The sequence below is a fragment of the Miniopterus schreibersii genome (genome assembly GCF_964146895.1).
Source record: "Miniopterus schreibersii genome assembly, chromosome: X".
Lineage (NCBI taxonomy): Eukaryota > Metazoa > Chordata > Mammalia > Chiroptera > Miniopteridae > Miniopterus > Miniopterus schreibersii.
Window position 1 is genome coordinate 88664026 of NC_138104.1, and position 7506 is coordinate 88671531.

Genomic DNA, 7506 nt, shown 5'->3' on the forward strand with positions numbered 1-7506 from the left:
TAAACTAAACCCAAAGTTAGCAGAAGGGAGAAAATAAAAATCAGAGTGAAAATAAATTAAATACAGATCAGAAAAAAGTTTTTTAAGAAATCAACAAAACTGCCCAGCTGGGTGTGGCTCAGCGGTTGAGCATGGACCTAGGATCCAGGAGATCGCGGTTCGATTCCCGGTCAGGGCACAGGCCCGGGTTGCGGGCTCCATCCCCAGCAGGGGGCGCGCAGGAGGCAGCCGGTCAATGACTCTCATCATTGATGTTTCTCTCTCTCTCTCCCCCCCTCCCTTCCTCTCTCTGAAATCAATAGGGATATATTTTTTTAAAAAAGAAATCAATGAGGAAGACCGCCGCGGCACTTGCGAGCGGAAGCCGGGGGAGGGCATGGTGGTGCCAACGCAAAGCGGCTGGGGGTCCGTCATGCGCCGGCGGCCCTGACATGGGCGCCAGCGGCTCCAAAGCTCGGGGCCTGTGGCCCCTCGCCTCCGGGGCGGGGGGCGGCGGCCCGGAGGCTGCGGCCGCTGAGCAAGCTTTGGTGCGTCCGCGAGGCCGAGTGGCGCCCCCCTTCGTATTCACGCGCCGAGGCTCCATGTTCTATGACGAGGATGGAGATCTGGCTCACGAATTCTATGAGGAGACAATCGTCACCAAGAACGGGCAGAAGCGGGCCAAGGTGAGGCGGGTGCATAAGAACCTGATTCCTCAGGGCATCGTGAAGCTGGATACCCCCCGCATCCACGTGGATTTCCCTGTGATCCTCTATGAGGTGAGAGCCTGGGGGGCTGCAGACCTAAGTATCTCCTGCCTCAGCAAGAAACCCTCAGGCTCGAGGTGTGGCTTCCACCGAGGAACCTAGGCTGAAGCCACAATCCTGAATAAACTCCATTGGCCTGCAGCCTTCAGCTGTGAGCCGGGCAGTCCTGCGATGCTGGTTGGGTGCTGGTTTGTCTTTGGTTAAGAGGTGGCTGGTGGCTGGTGAGGGCTAATAGCAGAGTTACCAGCCCACCCTCCCCGGCGATCCCTATGAAGAGCATGGCAGGGCATATGCGGATTGGGAATGTATTATTCCTGTGCCCTTACCTGGCCTGCTTTCTTCCAAGCTTGCCTAGGGCCCAACCCTACTAGGGGCTGCAGCACTTTACAAGTAAAGTCTTTCTTCCAGCCCCTGGCTGTGGGAGCTGTACACAAGTGGGAACTTCCTTTCCCTCACTTCCTCTACCCATTGGTTGGAATATTTCAGCCGTTTGCTACCTGGATTCCTCCTCTGTTGGACAGAGGCTGGGGGCAACGCAAGCCTGATTCTTCCTACCTACCTGCCCATGTGTTCCCACCCCCAGATGGATGGACGGTTTGCTGGTGGTTAATAGGAGTAGGGACCGGTGTGGGAAGTGTCCCTCTCTACCCAGGACTGGGCTGACCCCTCCCCACTGCAACTAGTTGTCCCTTAAGTCATCCTCTGCCCCCCTCCCCGAGTTGAGAAGGCATAGGATGGGATCAGGAAGGGCTATGGATGCCTGTGCCTATGACAAGTTGCCCCTACCCACCTATTCCATCTAATCTCCCTTGCTTTTTGCACTAGCCCCACCCCCCCATTGGGAGGACACCTTTACCACCTTGTGGTGAGGGACAGCACCCCAGGGCTGGTGCCAGTAGCTCTGAGCCCACCAGCCCTTCCCCTACAGTTTGCCCATCCCTTCAGGATGAGTCAGGGGAAAGTACTGGAGCCCCTGGGTAGGGACAGAGAGAACAACCATAAAAGGAATACTTAAAATGTGAAAGTTTGTAAATAGTCTAGTCCATGATGATGTTGGGGCAGAGTCTGATTTCTACATAGAAATGACTTTTTAAAAAAAATTCCTTTCTGTGCAAGCTCTGTACTTCAAGAGTATGGGAAATGGTGTGGGGAGGGTGGCCCCCAATCTAAGAAGGCTGTTGTGTTATTTGTTCAGTTTCAATTTATTTGTAGACCCTGCAAAAAATAAAAAAAGAAAAAGAAAAAATAAAAAGAAATCAATGAAACTAAAAACTTTTTTCAAAAAATAAAATTGGGCCTGGCCGGGCGTGGCTCAGTGGTTGAGCATTGACCTGGGATCCAGGCGATCAGGGTTCAATTCCCGGTCAGGGCACATGCCCAGGTTGCGGGCTCGATCAATGACTCTCTCATCATTGATGTTTTTATCTCTCTCTTTCCCCCTCCTTTCCTCTCTCTGAAATCAATATATATTTTAAAATAATAATAATAAAAAAATTAAAATAAAAAAAATAAAATTGGGCCCGGCTGGGCATGGCTCAGCGGTTGAGCAACAACCTAGAATCCAGGAGATCGGGGTTCAATTCCTGGTCAGGGCACATGCCCGGGTTGCGGGCTAGGCAGCTGATCAATGACTATCTCATCATTGATGTTTCTATCTCTCTCTCCCTCTCCCTTCCTCTCTCTGAAATCAATAAAGATATATTTAAAATAAAATAGGTAAAACTTTAGCTAGACTAAGAAAAAAAAAGACTCAAAATCAGAGTTGAAAGAGACATTACAACTGATACTACAGAGATACAAAGAATCATAAAGGACTACTATGAACAATGATGTGCCAACGAATTAGTTAACTTAGAAGAAATAAATTCCTCTAAATATATAATCTACCAAGACTGACTAATGAAGAAATAGAAAATCTGAACAGACCAATAATGAGTAAGATTACTGATTCAATCAAAAACCTCCCAACATGGGAAACGTCAGGATCAGATAGATTCACTGGCAATAGGGACACAGGTGCCCTCTGTGCCTATGTAGCGGTTCCATACTGAAGACTAGAGCACTCAGCCTGCCACTGAAGGCTGGTGAGCTGCTCCCACTGTTCGGGCCACTGAACGGGTAGGAACAACCACTGAGTGGTCTTAAGCTGTTCTTCCACAAACTCTTAAACAGAATAGAAATAAGGTTGAGGGAAAATAAGCAGTTTCTAAAAAACATGGGCAGAGGAACTGAATAGACATTTTCCCAAAGAAGATGTACAAATGGCCAATGGGCACATGAAAAGATTCCTAGCATCACTAATTATCAGGGGAATGAAAATCAGAGCCACAATGAGATATCTCCTCACACATGTTAGAATGGCTATTATAAAAAAGACAAGACATAATAAGCGCTGGTGAAGATGTGAATAAAAGGGAACCCTTGTGTACTATCGGTAGGAATAGAAATTGGTGCAGCCACTATGGAAAAGAGTATGGAGGTTCTTCAAAAAATTAAAAATGGAACTGCCTTATGATCTAGCAATCCTACTTCTGAATACATATCCACAAGAAATGAAATCAGGTAATTATGTGAGGTGAACTAACTCTACTGTGGTAATCATATTGTAGCATGTAAGTGTATCAAATCATCACGTTGTACACTTTAAACTTACACAATGATGTGTCAGTTATATCTCAACAGAGCTGGAGAAAAACCAAAATAAAAAACAAGGAGTCAAATATGAGGAAAACTCAAAAGGTTATAGAGATGCTGGCTCCAAAGTACTTGAGTTGCTGGATCAACACCAGCAGCCACCTACATTCAGACTTTCTGTTAAGAGAAAAAAATGAGCCCCATTTTTATTTAAGCTGCTGTAAGACAGGCATATTATGCTACTTGTAGCTTAGAGTACTCATGATGGACTCCCCTTTTTCCACAAGAGCAACAGCTCTTGTTTGGCTGCTAATGTGAAGAATTGAAGAACTTTGAGCAATCAGACCATAGAGGTCCTGCGTGGTCAGGAAAAAATTGTTTCACATGAAATTTGGGGAACTAGCAGGCTGTTTGCTCTGTGTGCTTCTAAGATCAGGGAGCAGAGAGGAAGGAAGGGATGGGGGTATTTTAGATCACAGTTTAGGACTCACCTTTAAAGACCAAGACCTGGAATCCCCGGGTCTATCTAAAATCTTTTAATGTGGCACTAGATTGACAAAGATACTCCTCAACACAGAAGCCCTGAGGAGTAGTAAGAAAAAGAAATCTGAGGGAGGAAGGTAAATATAAGGGGATGTGAAATTTACTTTCAAGTTGAGTAGCTTGACTGGCGTGGGTGCCAATCGGGGTTGAGATAATGAGTGATGTTATGACGCAGGTCAGAAACAGGAAGGGGAATGTGTGGTTAGCCAGACAAACAGGTTTCCCATGGGCCTGAGACTCAGGAAGCCTTCTTAATCATTTGCATATATGAGGTGTAACTATGTGCATATCCACATTACCTTGAGGAATGACTGCACCTGGAACTGTTATAGATTCTCAAAGAGATCTGGGACCCAAAAAGTGGTGGAGACTCTCCCGATCTGGTCAACCTGACAGATTTCAGAAAGCAGGTGAGCAGTGATTTGGGCCACAAGGTGATGCTGCACAGACACTTTCTCACATGTGAAAAACACAAAGTTCAATTATGGAACCAACACTAGTCACTTTTGGTATACATAACATTCTGGATTCCTACCCTGCTATTACACTTGTGTCACTTGAACTTTGGATTTGTGTCTACAGAATGGTAAATACGTTACTAGATACTGGTTGTAATTGCTCCTGCCTCCTGTTTTAACCAGAATTGGGGGTGTTCAGGGCCTCTGCCTCTATTTCTAGGGTTAATAGAGTGCTAATTGTATTGCACCAGCAGAGCTCACAGGGACTCAGAGAGCCATAAGTTGAGAGAAAATCTTAAAGACACTCTCCTATTTTCCAGATGAATGAACTGAGGCCCAGAATTGTTTTGAAGCTCATTTGAGTGGGGACCAGCACTATGCCTTTCTGCAATGCCATGTTTATATCCCATTCCACCTCTCCCAGCAGAAATGGATCACTGTTCGGTGTTTTCTAAAAGGCCCCTTACAGGGTGCTACAAAGTAGGAAGCTTTAGTGCCATATGGGATTGTCAACAGTCCACTCAGGCCCTGGTTGGTGTGGCTTGGTTGGTTGGAGCATTGTCCCGTACACCAAAGGATGTCGGGTTTGATTCCCAGTCAGGGCACATACCCAGGTTGCAGGTTAGATCCCTGGTCAGGAAGCATGCAGGAGGCCACCAATGGATGTTTCTTTCTCACATTGAAATTTCTCTCTCTTTCTCTCTCTTCCTTCCTCTCTCTAAGATCAATTAAAAAAAAAAAAATAGTCCACTCAGTGCAAGTGACCTGCTTGGGAGTCATCAATGACAAAGATCAGTCAATTCGGTGAAAGAAGGTGGATTAATAATGCAGTCATTTGGAAAACCATTGAATTTCATTTGCTGCCAACTTCAGATAATAAGCATACACATAATTATCTAAGACAGAAGTTCCGCTTAATATTTTTCTGTTTTTAAATATTACCACTTATTGGCGATTATGTCTTTGCATATTTGTAAGAAAACAAATAAAATGAAATGTGTTATTGGGCTATTAAGCCACATTTTGTTATAAGGGATTTAAATAAATTTCATATTTTAGTCTGCCAATTATATTATTTCTCTCCAGCTTCTGAAAATAATTAAAACAGTAATGGGTCTGTGGGATAAGTTTATATTAATATTTTGATTATTAAAGTACTGAGAGAAAATGATTTCCCACAAAATACATTTTTACTTAGCTAATTAGATAATTTCCCATTTTACACTAGAAGAGAAAAACAGAAGTAGAAAATAACTTTGAGGTTTCTAACATGAGCAACTTGAAGGATGATTTCACATAATTAGAAATATATTAATAGTTATGGGAGATTATTTGCAAAAAGGACTGCAATCATTTCCTCCCTCTGCTGTCCTTGAGCATTTCCCTCCCACACTGACTCGGCTTGCCCATGTGACTTGCTTTGGTTAATAAGACAATAGCAAATGTGACATAAGCAAAGACCTGAAAAGTACTTGTGCATTGTTCTTGGGAGCTCTTTAATCATGACCAGGTGAAAGAGCCCACGCTAGCCTGCTGGGGGATGAGGGACACATGGCCAAGTCATCCCCTGCCTTACCTGACATAGAGCCAAAAGCCAGACACACATGAAAGAGGTCATCTGAGATAAGCCAACCTCAGCCAAGCTTACCCAGACCAGAACAGGCAGTCAAATAGTAAGAAATTACAAATATTAATATATTTTTTTTAAATATCTTTTAAGCCTCTAAGTTTGGGGTGGTTTATTTTGTAGCAAAACTTTTTATAAAAAGTATCTAAAAAGAAGGATCTCTTATCCTTTGGGAAAACATGGATGGACCTGGAGAGTATTATGCTAAGTGAAATAAGCCAGTCAGAGAAGACAAATATCGCATGATCTCACTTATATGTGGAATCTAATGAACAAAATAAACTGACGAACAAATAGGTCCAGAGACACAGAAGCATGCAACAGACTGACAGATTGCAGGGAGGGGAGAGAATTAACCAAAGAACTTATATGCATATATGCATAACCCGTGGACACAGACAATAGTGTGGTGAAGGCCTGAGGTGGGGTGGGAGCTGGGTAGAGGGGGGCAAAGGGAGTGAAAATGGGGGACATCTATAATACCCTCAACAATAAAAATAAATTTTAAAAAAATTATCTTTACATTGAAGCATGCAACAGAATGATGTATATCAGAAGGAAGCGGTGTGTGGGAAGAGATAATCAAAGAACTTATATGCATATATGCATAACCCATGGACACAGTCAGTAGTGCGGTGAAAGCCTGGGGAGGGGGTGCGAGTGGGGTGAAGGGCATCAATGGGAGAAAAAAGAGGACATCTGTAATATTTTCAAAAATAAAGATAAATTTTAAAAAAGTAGCATCTTTGCCCAGCCAGGCGTGGCTCAGTGGTTGAGCGTTGACCTAGGATCCAGGAGATCAGGGTTCGATTCCCGGTCAGGGCACATGCCTGGGTTGCGGGCTCTATCAATGACTCTCTCATCATTGATGTTTCTATGTCTGTCTCTCCCTCTCCTTTCCTCTCTCTGAAATCAATAAAGATATATTAAAAAAAAAAAAAAAAAAAGTAGCATCTTTAAAAATTGTATTTATAAAAAGAAAAAAAGATTAAATTATTTATAGTTCCATTCCTCTGTTCCATTCCCAGTAAAATTTATGGAAAGAGTGTGTACACTCATTTTCTCCACTTCCTTTCTCCTAAATATCCTTCATCTGCAACTGGATCTCTGTCTGCTCCATGCTCCGGAACCTGATCCTAGAATGCCAAATGCCCCTGGCCTACCACTCTTACCCCTTTCAGTCTGCTTTGTGGCTCTGCCTCTTCTTCCCAGTTTCTCAGGTTTAGCTTCTGGGTCTTCTCTATGTTACACTTTTCCATGCATAAGTCATCCTGTCCCATACCTTTAAATACCATCTGTACACTCACGACTCCCATATTTACAGCTCCGATCCTGCCCGCTCTTCTGAATGCCAAGTTCCTATAGCCAACTACCTACTAGACATCTCCACATGGATATCAAACCTAACATGTCCAAAATAGGACTCCTGATGCCCCACCCTGGAATCCCAATATTCCCTTCCCACAGCTTTCCTAGCATCTGTTACTGGCATCTCCAA

General features: G+C 43.9%; 1 pseudogene across 1 annotated transcript; it reads left to right on the top strand.

Annotated features, from left to right (window-relative positions):
* Positions 1-408: 408 nt before the first annotated feature.
* LOC308551310 (tumor suppressor candidate 2 pseudogene) lies at positions 409-1311 on the top strand (annotated as a pseudogene). Its single transcript has one exon. The product of its transcript is annotated as a tumor suppressor candidate 2 pseudogene (transcript).
* The last annotated feature ends 6195 nt before the right edge of the window (positions 1312-7506 follow it).